The following is a 15,732-nucleotide window of genomic DNA, read 5'->3' as shown; positions in this document are numbered from 1 at the left end:
TAGATTTTTCATAAAAACAAAATGTGAGAACCTGGATAACCCAAAAAATCAAATGACTTATTTTTTCTTTCCTCCCGGCATTTTCTTTAAAATGATGTTCAGAAAAAGGGGGTGTTCTTCTTTTTTTTATTTAAATATCCCCAAAGTAAAGACAACCTGTACACCCAAACAAACTGTACACAAACCAGGCGTGTCCTGTTCCAAAACTTACCTTGCCTGGTTTGTTTTCAAAATCTACCCTTCCCCTCTCATCACCTATTCTTTCCCCTCTCTCATTTATTTTTATCTCATTTTCTTATCAATTTTATTTTAAATTTCCCAAAAATTTTGATAATAATGGTTTAACTTTAATTTTACCTTTTTAAAATCATTTGGGAAAATATGTGTTGGGGGGGTTTTTGGGTTGGTAGCCTGGCTGACTACCATACATACCAACTTGATTTTTACAATAAACCCTTTTTTTATCTCACCCTTTTTTTAAAAGGGAGCAATGAGTGAACTTTTATATACATTTTATCGCTCTGGGATGTTAAAAAATCATGGGGGTATGTGTGGGTGGGTTGGGTGTTTACAGGTAAGGCCCCCGCCCTTTCCCCTTAATTTTTTTTAAAAACCACTTGTCTCCCCCTGAAATTTAAAACTTAAAAAATTTTTGGGGGTTTTGGGGTGCACTATGTGTGTTTTTACTTTTTTTTGTTTTTTTTATGCCTGGTTCTATTGCTAACTTAATATATGTTAATTTAAAATTTTATCTAGTGTTTTGATTTGTAAAAAATGGAAAAAAGGGTTTTTCCCTTTTTGGGGTTTCCTTTGGGGTTTTCCCGGGCCTAACCAACCCCTATAAAATGGGGGGCCCTTTCCATTTATATATATATACAGTGGTCCCTACGCTTTTTCGTAGTTCTCGTAATCCTTTAAAATTTGCCAATTAGGGGTATTTTCCTTTTGGGTGGACTTCCCTTTTTTTGGGTTGGCCTTGAATAATTTGTCTGGGGCCGTAAGCCGGTGTGAGCCAGGAGGGTTCCCCAGCCAGTCTGGCATTGTTTACCGTGGTAAAAGGGCCCCCCCTTAACCTCGAAATATTTCATTTTTCTCATTTTTGTGCTTGCAAGTACAGTGGACCCGATTAAGAACTTTTTCATTCCAGTAAAATGTTCAGGGGCCAGTACTGACCGAATATATATATATATATATATATATATGCACATGCATGCCTGTAAAGTGTGACATAAGTATAAGTAGAAGTGGCAAGATATCCCTGTTATCCAGCATGTTTATGAGACAGAAAAAGACACCAGCAATCCTACCATCATGTAAAACAGTTACAGGTTTCTGTTCCACACTTATCTGGCAGGATGGTAGTACTTCCCTGGGTGGTTACTGTCTACCACCCTACTCGGACATGTAGAGAGAATGGAACGAAACAGAATTACTTCAAGAGTGTATCAATCTGTAGTGGAAGGAAGGTGGGGTAGAGGTCAGCCTATGAAAGGTTGGAGGGAGAGAGTAAAGGAGGTTTTGTTTGCGAGGGGCTTTGACTTCCAGCAATTATGTGTGAGCATATTTGATAGGAGGGAATGGAGACAAATAATTTATAATACTTGATGTGCTGTTGGAGTGTGAGCAAAGTAACATTTATGAAGAGATTCAAGGAAACCAGCAGGCCAGACTTGAGTCCTGGAGATGGGAAGTACAGTGCCTGCACTCTGAAGGAGGGGTGTTAATGTTGCAGTTTTACAAACTGTAGTGTAAAGCACCCCTCTGGCAAGACAGAAATGAAGAGAATAATTGTGAAAGTTTTTCTTTTTCGGGCCACCCTGCCTTGGTGGGAATCGGCTAGTGTGTTAATAATAATAATAAAAAAAAACCTTTCTCAACATCAGGTTCCTTGATTTGTTCTTTCTTTGCCAGGATAGAACGATGCTCGACTTGTGTTTCCCATACCTCCTGGCAAGCTCAACAAATTTCACACTCCTCTAATACCTCTGTAATATTTCCTTCTTCACGTCTATGGTGTTTCTCACTTTCTTTACCATAGGGTACCACTAGCAAGTTTCTTTTGGGCCCATGGTAGCTTATTTCATAGTCCCACAAGCACTGAACACAATGAATTAATCGTAAAATGTTTGAATGAGAGAACAGGTTAGTGTTCACTCAAGCATCAACAAAGCCAGACTGGCTCACGGTACCTGTGCGGGGACGTGGACAGTGGGTTGGCGGACAGGTCCGGTATCCAGCAGTTTGAAAATCGGGGCAAGTTCAATAATAGGGACAAAGTTGGTTTGAAAAAGGCGGTCATTTTTTGAAGTGTTCGATAAGCGATACGTTCGAAATTTGAGATTCCACTGTATTTACAGTAATGTGTTGCAGTGCAAAGAGAGCCACTATCATGTCTAGGCATTTTGGGCAGACTTAATTTAATGGCTTACAGACTACTTAATACTTAAGAAATTTATTGTAGTTTAAGTTGTACAATAGTTTCAATAGTATAATTATTATAATTATACAATTGTATGAATAAGAGCAAATCTTCCGTTTTTTGTGTGAATAAAAATTTGAAATGAAAAGCAAGCATAATATAAGAAGTTCCTGGAGAGGTGACTAATGAACAGAGAAAATGTTATTTTAGTGTCAGGAATATCTTCATTATTTATTCTGGACCCTATTTTGAAAACGGTCTCTTGAATTTTGTGTGAAATTGGAAAAATTAGTATTTTCTGATCACTTTACTGAGTAGTTGAAATACATAAATGGGCAGTTTCTTGTACTCAGTTGATAGAATGAAAGGAGTTCTAATGTCATAGCTATGAGTTTGGTCGACTGGAACACTGGAATTGGCCCAAATTAGGGCAGAAAAGAGGCAAAATCACCGATAAGCAAATATAGCATGACTACTAAATTTGTGAGAGTGTAATTCCAAAAGTTTTCCATCAAATTTTTGTGCTTTTGGGTCACAACCTTTCCTAACTCTACCTTTTGCACACTCTTACAACACAGTAGTCTCTGACCTTTGTATATACCTTCTTTAGCACAATTCACCCTGCAGTGCTTTATAACCTTTTCAGGTTTAGCACCTTGATTATATTATTGCTTCTCTTCACTCAACAACAGAGTTCCATTCCTTAGACCACGACGGTATACAAATTTATCACTATGTGAGGAGCATAATATAATGATAGTGGGTTTGTGTCAACCATCTTTGGTATTGTTGTAATGTCACCTTTGCTCCATTTATTACATTTCTGTTATATTTTTAAATGTTTATATAGTAGTGTACTGTATATTGTAATAAGCAGAATACAGGAAATCAGCTCTAATATACATTATTTAGGTATGCAAACTGGTCAGAGAGCCCATCGTAAGTCTGAGGTGTCGGTAAACGAGTATGTCGCTACGTGAGGAGAGGCTGTATTAACCCTTTTAGGGTCAAGAGGCCCTCTCCTAAACTTGTTCTCAGGGTCAAAAATTTTTCAGAAAAAAAAATATTTTTTCTTATAAATGATAATCTTTTCCCAATCATAATGACACCAAAAGTATGAAATTTGATGGAAAACTTATGGAATTATGCTCTTGCGAAGTTAGCAGTCTTGGCTATGTTTACGCATCGACGATTTCGCCCATTTTGAGCCCTATTTTCGGCCAATTTGTGTGTACTAGTCAACAAAACTCATATTTATTTCAATGGAAATTGATTTTTTCTATCGAATGAGTACAAGAAACCACCCATTTAGCTATTTCAATTATCCAATAAAGTGGTCAGAATTTAGCAATTTTGCCAATTTTCTCACAAATTTCACACAAAGATGCCATTTTCCAAATAGGGTCCAGAATAAACAAGAAAGACATTCCTGGCACTAAAATAGCAAGTTCTCTGTTCGTTAGTCACATCTCCAGGCCACTCATATATTTTTTTTGCTTTCCACTTTGGATTTTTATTCTTAAAAAAATAGAAGATTAACTGTTATGCATACTACTGCATTTGCGTAAAAATAGTATAAATAATATTAGCGCATTTGTGAAAGAATATTAGAGTCACCAGTTGACGTGTATTGGATGCTTGGCATGATTTGTTTACTTTTGAACTTTGGTAAAAATCGAAGATTTCTGCTGCTTTGAGCTCAATTTCAAGGTACTTTTCATTGTGAAACCAATCAAAATGATCTCAATTTCTGTAATGTCTTCCATTTTATAAAATGAGACCAGGAAAACTAGAATACAATCATAAATACCATATGAAAATACAGTGCTAAGTGGCTGTTTTAATCCAAAAACACTAAGTTTTTTTTTTCTCGTTATGCACTGTGTGCTGCAGGGTTCTTTTATACTGTGCACACTGACCACATAGACCCATTCTTTCATATGTAGGCCTACCAGCTTTCTCTCGCTAGATTTGAAGCTGCTAGAATTTAGGTGTTCTAGTACATCAATAACCCTGGTGTGTAAGCCGTACTAGTACGTTAAAAACAATGGTAAGGTTAATATTATTATACTCCAAGAATATAATAAAATTTAAAGATGTTTGTGCTGAAGTCAAATTGTTTACTCAATTATTAAACATTATTATGTACAACTTTTGATTAATCTTGAAGATCTTTACAGATAAATATTTAATTCTTTCAGGGTCACCAGGCCCTTGCCCGGACTTGTTCTCAGGGTTGCCAAAATTAAAAAAAAAAAATTATTTTTTCTTATGAAAATATAGAGAATCTTTTCCTGATCATAATGACACCAAAAGTATGAAATTTGATGGAAAACTTACTGAATTATGCTCTTGTGAAGTTAGTGGTCTCGACGATGTTCACACATTGGCGACTATTGAACCCTATTTTCGGCCAATTCCCGTATACTAGTCGACAAAAATCATAACTCTTTTGCTAAAACTCCATTTTTTCTAATGAATGAGTACAAGAAACCACCCATTTACCGATTTCAACTATCCAATAAAGTGGTCAGAATTTATAATTTTGCCAATTTCACACAAATTTCAAAAGATGCCAATTTACAAATAGGATCCAGAATAAACAAGAAAGACATTCCTGGCACTAAAATAATATTTCCTCTGTTCATTAGTGTTACAAAAAATGCAATTTCTAATAAGCTTAGAGATCTCCAGTGAATACTAGAAAGGACTGCCCTTCTAACATTCAGCCTGTTACAAGTAATCAGTATCCTGGTCCAATTATCCAATGGAATTCAATAAGAATTATTAGTGCTTCAGGATTACAACTGGTAGGCTACTAACTAAAGAAATTAAAATTTAATAAATTTATTAACAATAATAATATCTAGGAGTATATTATCAAATTAAATTAAATTAATCACAGTAATCAAAATAATAATAATCACTTCTCTCGTGCTGAAGGCACATATCACATTTATACGTCTTAAGTACTGTCTGGTATATTGTTAACATTTAATAACCTAATACATATATATACAAATAAGTTTGTGTGTATGTGTGCAAGTGCTCTAAGTAGTTCGCTATGTCTCATGACTCGACTAGACTTAAACCAGTGACAGAGAAAATCCTCACATAAACTAACTTCTTGACCACCTGGCAATCAGAACAGCTAGCTTGAACAATAAAATAACTGCTAAGCCCAATAGCTATATAAGAAGCAACTGTGACACAGAATCAGGACCAAGGAGATAATATAAAGACACTAAGTTGGGACCATCTGCAGATCCTCCACAAAAGTCAGAAAACTCCCATACTACTGAATCTAAGTTCAGCATAAGAAAATCCCCAACTGTGACAGTACATAGATACCAGTACAAGTTAGGTCAGAAGCTACAGCTCAGGACCTGAGGTGCTCAGAGTGTCTATGCAGCACACAACCTCAGTACAACGTCGAAAATCACTAAGTCTAGACAATGTTCTGTTAACAGAGTTCTACAGAACCAACAAGAAAGCTACAGAGACGATCTTCCAACAAGGGCCAATAAGGAAGAGTTAGGCACGTCTTGTCAGAAATACGTCCAACCACCAAGAGAGTCTAGCCCAGACTGACTACTTCAGGCGAGGTGTGATCACCCCCCCTCGATCACGTGATAGCTCCGTGGACAGTTGCTGCCCAGCAACACAGAAGCTGGCAGAGTAACGAGCCATGAGAGATAATTACAGTAGTTAGACAATCAAGACTTGAACTATGAGCACATAATAATAATATATGAATGTTACATCCTGCCTAACAAAAGTAACTAAGTCAAATAATAATACAAAGCAATATATTTACGATTTAGCTATTATTGCAAATATAAACAACATAAAATTATATGAAAACGTAATATAGATTATATACATTGTGTCCCATTCAGGGGTTGCAACAATTAGTCATGTCCCCATGCCCCTCTTACATTCTTTTGCTTTCCACATTGAATTTTTATTCTCACAAAAAATAGAAGATTTACTGTTATGTAGACTGCTACATTAGTGTAGAAATGGTATAAATAATATCAGTGAACTTGTGAAAGAACATCAGACTCACCAGTTGACGTGTATTGGACACTTGGCATGATTTGTTTACTTTTGAACTTTGGCAAAAATCAAAGATTTCTGCTACTTTGAGCTCAATAAATAACAAAAAAAGGCACAATACCATGACTGGAACAATACACAAATAACCCGCACATAGAAGAGAGGAGCTAACGACAATGTTTCGGTCCGACTTGGACCATTTCAAGGTACTTTTCATTGAAAAACCAGTCAAAATCATCTCAATTTCTGTAATATGTCTTCCGTTCTATAAAATGAGACCAGGAAAACTAGAATACCATCATAAATACCATACAAAAATACAGTGCAAAGCAGCTGTTTTAAACCAAAAACACTGTGAAAGTTTTTTTTTCTCATTACTCACTGTGGGTACTTAGTGGAGTGGAGTGACTTTCATTAGTTTCTTTTTTCTTGAAATACCAGACGTATACTGTGAATTTCATATATCCTGTAGTTACCAGCGGTCGCAATATACACAACGAGAAGCAATTATTACTACAGAAAAAGCGTCCTTCATCCAAAATTTCCACCAGTCAACTATAGTGATAATATAGCATTTATTGTGGTGGAGATGAAAAAAAACTAGAAAAGCTAGATACAGCGATTGATAAACAAGGGTTGAGGCTCGACCGTTCGTCATTGTAGGAGCTGCCAGAAATCACCGGTTCTTCAACACGCAAGTTATACTTTTGTATCAATCAAATCACATATTACTCGGGTAGATAATTTCAAGTAGATCCTTCATGTGTTAGCCCAAATCACTGACCAGTATGTTAGATTCTTCATGTGTTAGCCCAAATCACCGACCAGTATGTTTTAAATAAGTGATCCACTGATCAGAACAGACTGGTTCCGAACCCTTGACTGGTCCGAACCCTTGACTGGTTTCAAACGGATTCGTTAGACAATAAAGCAGACTGTAAACGGATGGGGTTGTAGGCGCCCTTATCAAACACAAACAATAAATTTAAATCAGGAACGTACACGGTAAGCTGTCCAATATACAAGTACAGTTAGAAATAGAAATACAAATAGCTAGAGCTTCATTTAAGGAGGTTATTAATAGAGTATTCAAGAGGTTGCTAGTAGAATTACAGTAAATCAACCATTCAAATCATTATGAAGCCCTGTGTAGTCTGCAGTCAATCAAACAAACGGGCTTCCACATGGATAAATTGTCATTTTTGTGGTAATTGGTGTCACGCCCCTTGTGCAGATATCCAAGAACTAGCTACAAGCAGTATTAAAACAGGGAAGTGTTTTTGGGTATACCCAAATGAGATAAATGTGTGGACTAAAATCACAAGGGTATTAAAAGAGGATAACATCAAAGCTGCTTTCATAGAAAACCTGGAAGCTTTCTACAACAGATGGGAACATAAAAAGTCTGGGCTGAATGGTACTGCCATTGATACTGGCCATGTAGTCAGAAACTGTAAGGCTGGAGTTGATGTCCTGGTAGTCAGTAAATGTGGGGCTGATAGTGCTGTCCTGAGAGACAGTAATAGTGAAGCTGGAGGTGCTGTCCTGGGAGACAGTAATGGTGAAGCTGGAGGTGCTGTCCTGGGAGACAGTAATGGTGAAGCTGGAGATGCTGTCCTGGGAGACAGTAATGGTGAAGCTGGAGGTGCTGTCCTGGGAGACAGAAATGGTGAAGCTGGAGGTGCTATCCTGGGAGACAGTAATGGTGAAGCTGGAGATTTTGTCCAGGTAGTCGGGAATTATATGCAGGAAAGAATACATATAAATGACCTCATAGGGGACAGGAGCCATAGTGGGGAAACAAGTGTAGTCAAAGATAAGATAAAACCAATATTGCAAACTAGAAATACCACAGGAAATAGCAAACAAGAGGATTCCACTAGCAATAGTGAGGATATATTACCAAAAACAACTGGTGGGAGCTCCATTGTTGGTGCTAGGGAGGATAGGAATAAGACAGGGAAACATGCACCAACAGGGAATACAGTCACAGAAACCCAAGGCAAACAGAAACCAAGCCTGTGCACATACTATGCACTTGGTATCTGCAGACATGGGAAATCTGGAAAAACAGATGGGACGTGCAACTATGACCACCCTAGAAAATGCCACGCCCATATTACAACAGGAAAATGCAAACTCCCTTCCTGTAAGCTTTTTCACCCTGAAATGTGTACCTCTTCAGTACAGGAAAGACTGTGCTATAACTTAAATTGCCAGGCACACCATCTAAAGGGGACAAAAAGATACAAAACATCCAGGCCATGGGAAAACCTGGATAGCCACAGCCACTCAAGAGGGAGAGGTTTTTTAGTGCCAGGAAGGAAAAAAAACTGGCAGGAAATGGCAGAAATCGTACACCAAATCCAGTCATTCCTGGAGTGGAACCACAGTCGATGGCCTCCACTCCAAACCAACAGATACAGATACTAATGCCGGAAAAAAAAATCCCCCCCCAGTACCAACAATACCACCTGGCCGATGACATTCTTCTTTGCAAATATACAGGGTCTAAAGCCAGCAACAAACAACAAAATACCTTTCATCCGTGGACTGCTTGCAGAGGCAAAGGCAATGTTCATGGCTTTCACTGAGACCCACATAAAGGATCACTTGGACAATGAAATATGGATCCCAGGTTACAACCTATACAGATGTGACAGAGTGAACAGGCAAAAGGGGGGGGGGTGGCCTGTACATTGCAGAGTCACTTGTTTGCACAGAACTGCTTAATGCCTCAAATGATGTAGTGGAAGTTTTAGCAGTATAGATCGAGAACCAAAACCTAGTCATTGTGGTAGTCTACAAGCCTCCGGATGGAACATCCCAGCAATTCCAGGAACAGCTGTTAAAAATTGACCACTGTCTGGAAAATCTTCCAACTCCTGCACCCAACATCTTGCTCCTGGGGGATTTCAACTTAAGGCACCTAAAATGGAGGAATATAGCAAATAATATTGTTGCAGTAATAACACCAGGAGGCAGCTCTGATGAAAACTCACAATCACACGAGCTTTTAAATCTCTGCACAAAATTCAATTTAAACCAGCAAATAATAGAGCCTACTAGACTGGAGAATACACTAGACCTCATCTTCACTAACAATGATGATCTGATAAGTAATGTCACCATATCAAAAACAATATACTCAGATCACAACATAATTGAGGTTCAGACATGTATGCGCGGAGCCCCAGACCGACATAATGAGACTAGTCACGAGGGAGCATTCACCAAATTCAACTTCAATAACAAAAACATAAAGTGGGACCAAGTAAACCAAGTCCTAACCGATATAACCTGGGAAGATATACTAAGCAACACAGACCCCAACTTATGCCTAGAACAGATTAACTTGGTGGCACTCGATGTATGCACAAGGCTTATTCCTATAAGAAAAAGGAGGAGTAGATGTAAAATAGAAAGAGACAGGCGCTCCCTTTACAGGCGATGGAAAAGAATAACAGAGCGGCTAAAAGAGGTCAATATATCTGAAATGCGTAGGGAGACACTGGTCAGAGAAATAGCAAGCATCGAAATTAAGCTAAAGGAATCTTATAGGAGTCAGGAATCGTGGGAAGATCTAAAAGCCATAAATGAAATCGAAAGAAACAAAAAGTATTTCTTCTCCTATGCCAAATCAAAGTCAGAACAACGTCCAGTATTGGGCCCCTACTTAAACAAGATGGGTCCTACACAGATGACAGCAAGGAAATGAGTGAGCTACTCAAGTCCCAATATGACTCAGTTTTTAGCAAGCCGCTAACCAGACCGAGAGTCAAAGATCAAAATGAATTTTTTATGAGAGAGCCACAAAATTTGGTTAACACAAGCCTATCCGATGTTATCCTGACACCAGCTGACTTCGAACAGGCGATAAATGACATGCCCATGCACTCTGCCCCAGGGCCAGACTCATGGAACTTCGTGTTCATCAAGAACTGCAAGAAGCCCCTAGCACAAGCCTTTTCCATCCTATGGAGAGGGAGCATGGATACGGGGGTCGTCCCACAGTTACTAAAAACAACAGACATAGCCCCACTCCACAAAGGGGGCAGTAAAGCAACAGCAAAGAACTACAGACCGATAGCACTAACATCCCATATCATAAAAATCTTTGAAAGGGTCCTAAGAAGCAAGATCACCACCCATCTAGAAACCCATCAGTTACACAACCCAGGGGAACATGGGTTTAGAACAGGTCGCTCCTGTCTGTCTCAACTATTGGATCACTACGACAAGGTCCTAAATGCACTAGAAGACAAAAAGAATGCAGATGTAATATATACAGACTTTGCAAAAGCCTTCGACAAGTGTGACCATGGCGGACATCAACCAAATCTTTCAGTGGGCTGCAGAAAACAATATGAAGTTCAACAATGAGAAATTTCAATTACTCAGATATGGTAAACACGAGGAAATTAAATATTCATCAGAGTACAAAACAAATTCTGGCCACAAAATAGAGCGAAACACCAACGTCAAAGACCTGGGAGTGATCATGTTGGAGGATCTCACCTTCAAGGACCATAACATTGTATCAATCGCATCTGCTAGAAAAATGACAGGATGGATAATGAGAACCTTCAAAACTATGGAGGCCTAGCCCATGATAACACTCTTCAGGTCACTTGTTCTATCTAGGCTGGAATATTGCTGCACACTAACAGCACCTTTCAAGGCAGGTGAAATTGCTGACCTAGAAAATGTACAGAGAACCTTCACGGCGCGAATAATGGAGATAAAACACCTCAATTACTGGGAGCGCTTGAGGTTCCTAAACCTGTATTCCCTGGAATGCAGGCGGGAGAGATACATGATTATATACACCTGGAAAATCCTAGAGGGACTAGTACCAAACTTGCACACGAAAATCACTCACTACGAAAGCAAAAGACTTGGCAGACAATGCAACATCCCCCCCAATGAAAAGCAGGGGTGTCACTAGCACGTTAAGAGACCATATAATAAGTGTCAGGGGCCCGAGACTGTTCAACTGCCTCCCAGCATACATAAGGGGGATTACCAACAGACCCCTGGCAGTCTTCAATCTGGCACTGGACAAGCACTTAAAGTCGGTTCCTGACCAGCCGGGCTGTGGCTCGTACGTTGGTTTGCGTGCAGCTAGCAGCAACAGCCTGGTTGATCAGGCTCTGATCCACCAGGAGGCCTGGTCACAGACCGGGCCGGGGGGGCGTTGACCCCCAGAACTCTCTCCAGGTAAACTCCAGGTAAACTCCAGGTGTGCTGCAAGAGTTTTTTCATACTGTGCACACTGACCACATAGACCCATTCTTTCATATGTAGGCCTACCAGCTTTTTCTCACTAGATTTGAGGGCACTAGAATTTAGGCATACTAGTACAGTGGACCCCCGCCTTACGATATTAATCCGTTCCTGAGAGCTCATTGTATGCCGAAATTATTGTAAGGTGAATTAATTTTCCCCATAAGAAATAATGAAAATCAAATTAATCTGTTCCTGACAACCCAAAGTATGAAAAAAAAAAATTACCACATGAAATATTAATTTTACTTCACACATACTGAAGAAGACATGCACAGTTACTAATGTACTAAGAATAGAATACATGACGCTTACCTTTAACGAAGATCTGGTGATGATTGATGGGATGGGAGGAGGGGAGAGTTATTGTTTAGAAGGGGAATCCCCTTCCATAAGGACTTGAGGTAGCAAGTCCTTTTCCGGAATTACTTCCCTTCTTCTTTTAATGCCACTAGGACCAGCTTGAGAGTCACTGGACCTCAATCGCACAACATATCTGTCACTAGAGCTCAGAACCTCTCGTTCCTTTATGATTTGTCTAAAGTGGTTCACAACATTGTCATTGTAATAGTCACCAGCACAGCTTGCAATAGCTCTGTGAGGGTGATTTTCATCCATAAAGGTTTGCACTTCAACTCACTTTGCACACATTTCCTTAATCTTTGAAGTAGGCAACTTCTTCAATTTTTCTTTCCCCTCCTCTGAAGCAGTTTCCTCAGGTCTGGCCTCTTGCTGTTGAAGATGATTTAGCAGCTCATCAGTGGTTAATTCTTCATTGTCCTCCTCCACCAACTCTTCCACATCCTCCCCAGTAACCTCCAACCCCAAGGACTTCCCCAATGCCAAAATTGATTCCTCATCTGGCATACTCTTCTCATGGTTAGTCCCAAAATCCCTTTTGTCTACACATTCTGGCCACAGTTTCTTCCAAGCAGAGTTCAAGGTCCTCTTAGTCACTCACTCCGAAGTCTTGGCTATAAGGTTTACACATCTGAGGATACTAAAGTGATCTTTCCAAAACTTTCTTAGAGTCAATTGAGTGTCTGAGGTCACTTCAAGGCACCTTTGAAACATAGCTTTTGTGTAGAGTTTTTTGAAGTTTGAAATGACCTTCTGGTCCATGGGCTGCAGGAGAGGGGTGGTATTAGGAGGCAAAAACTTGATTTTAATGAAGCTCTTGTCCCCAGAAAGTCGCTCTGCCAGTCTGAAGGATGACCAGGAGCATTGTCTAATACCAGGAGGCACTTATGGTCCAATTTATTTTCCATTAGGTAATTTTTCACATTGGGGGCAAATGCATGTGTAACCAGTCATAGAAAAAGTCCCTAGTGACCGATGCCTTACTGTTTGGCCTCCACAGCACACACAAATTAGCCTTGAGGACATTGTTTTGAATGAATGCTCTGGGAGTTTCAGGGTGATACACCAATAAAGGCTTCACTTCACAATCACCACTAGCATTAGCACACATCAGAAGAGTAAACTTGTCTTTCATAGGCTTATGTCCAGGCAGTGCTTTTTCCTCCTGAGTAATATAAGTCCTGCTTGGCAATTTCTTCCAAAACAGGCCCGTTATGTCACAATTAAACACTTGTTCAGGTTTCAGTTCTTCACTGTCTATGTAGTCCTTGAATTCCTTCACATATTTTTCATCTGCTTTTTGGTCTGAACCGGAAGCGTCGCCATGCCTTATCACACTGTGTATGCCACTACGAATCTTAAATCTCTCAAACCAACCTTTGCTGGCCTTAAGTTCACTCTCATCACCACTAGTTGTAGGCATTTTTCTAATTAAATCGTTCTGCAACTTCCTAGCCTTTTCACATATGATCACTTGAGAGATCCTATCTCCTCCTATCTGTTTTTCGTTTATCCACACCAATAACAGTCTCTCAACATCTTCTATCACTTGCAATCTCTGTTTCGAAAACAAGCTTGCACCTTTTGCAAGAACAGCTTCTTTGATTGCCTGTTTGTTGGCCAGGATAGTAGAGATGGTTGATTGGTGTTTGTTGTACAACCTGGCCAGCTCAGAGGCACGCACTCCACTTTCATACTTATTCACTATCTCCTTCTTCATTTCCATATTAATTTTCACCCTTTTTACCACAGGGTTGGCACTAGAAGCTTTCTTGGGGCCCATGGTGACTTATTTTGCAGCTACAAGCACTAAAAACACTGTGATAATATGAAATGTACTGAATGTATGCTTAGATGCAACTGCACTGGCTGGCTTGTAAACACTGGCACCCATGGGGCAGCTGAGGCCACACGTGGGACGTGTCCCCGACGAATCACGTGAGGCGAGTTTTTCATCGTGAAGCGAGGCAAAATTTTTGCATTCAAATGCATCATATTGCAGATTTAACGTAACGCGATGCCATCGTAAGGCGGGGTCCACTGTACATCAAAAACCCTAGTGCGTAAGCTGTACTAGTATGTCAGAAACCCTGAAAGGGTTAAGTGACAATTTTATTTAGTGAAGCTTGTGGCAATAGAGAAAAAACTTTATTGGTTGATTATGTTGTGTTGATAATTGTGGAATATTGTACTATACTGACTCATGTTTCTGTTGCAGATGTATTTTGTGGAGGACTACAAGGTTGTGTCTTACCAGACACTATATCTTCAGTACTTCAAGAAAGGCAACAGATGTTCTTCTTGTGGATTTTTAACTAGCTGTTACTAATTAAACAATTTTGCATTTGATACTGTTAATTCTATCTAAAAATGCATGGCAGTTAATTCTTTGAGGGTTCATTTTGTAGTTCTATGACTTTAAGCTGGGGTCCAAGCTGCAGTACTACATCATGAACTCAGCTTACTCAGATAAGCTGTGAGTAGTAAATTTGGGCCTAAATATGAGAGAATGCATCTATGTGGTAAGTGTGCACTATATAAAACAAATCCTGCAGAAGGCAGTGCATAATTAGAAAAAAAAAGTGCAACTGTGTTTTTTTATTAAAACAGAAAGTTTCTGGTGTATTTTCATATGTTTTTTATAGTAGCATTTACTGTTTCTTGGTCTCATTTGATAGAATAGAAGATGTATTACAGAAATGACTTTGATGGATTTTAGTGCTGAAAAAAGCTTGAAATTGAGTTCAGAGTAGTAGAAATGTTGTGTTTTTGCTAATATTAGAGGGTAAACAACCACATCACGTGTCCAGTACACGTCAGCTGGTGGGTTTAATGTGTGCTGCTGAATGCACTGATATTATTTATACAATTATTACAATATTGAATAACAGTAACTTTTCTATTTTTTGGTGTGTATAAAAATAATTTTTGAATAAAAAATCAAAATGAAATTCATCTGTAAAGCCTACAAATGTAATTAATAAGTAGTAGAAATGTTAGTTTAGTGCCAGGTTGCCTACATTGATTATTCTGGATCCTATTTTGAAATTGGAATGGTTTGAATTTTGTGTGAAATTGGCCATATTACCACTTTTTAATCACTTTATTGGGAAGTTGAAATAGTTGAATTAGGCAATTTTATGTGCTTAATAGATAATATAGAACACATACTAGTGAAATAGCTAAGAATTTGGTCTTATGGAACTATGTAATTGGCAAAAACATGACTCAAAATGGGCAAAATTGCCAATACATAAATATTTCTGACGCAGCAAAATTTACAGTAGTATAACTTCATCATTTCTTTATAAAATTATTTTAATTTATTACATTCAGAAAAAGATTATGATTTCCTAAGAAAAAATAATGTTTTTTAGACCCTGTGGGGAATTTTCAGACTGGGGATTTGAACCCTCAAAGGGCCAATTAAAGAATACAGAGAAATTTGTTTAAACACAAAAGCAGATAATAATAATAATAATAATAATAATAATAATAATAATAATAATAATAATAATAATGTTGAGTGTGTCTGCAGTGTTCTAGTTCATATATTAATGTTTTAACGCAAAATAAAAATTATGATAGTGTTTTAACAAACAATGTGA

Source organism: Cherax quadricarinatus, chromosome 92 (assembly GCF_038502225.1).
Source record: "Cherax quadricarinatus isolate ZL_2023a chromosome 92, ASM3850222v1, whole genome shotgun sequence".
Lineage (NCBI taxonomy): Eukaryota > Metazoa > Arthropoda > Malacostraca > Decapoda > Parastacidae > Cherax > Cherax quadricarinatus.
Note: the sequence above shows the minus strand (reverse complement) of the source record.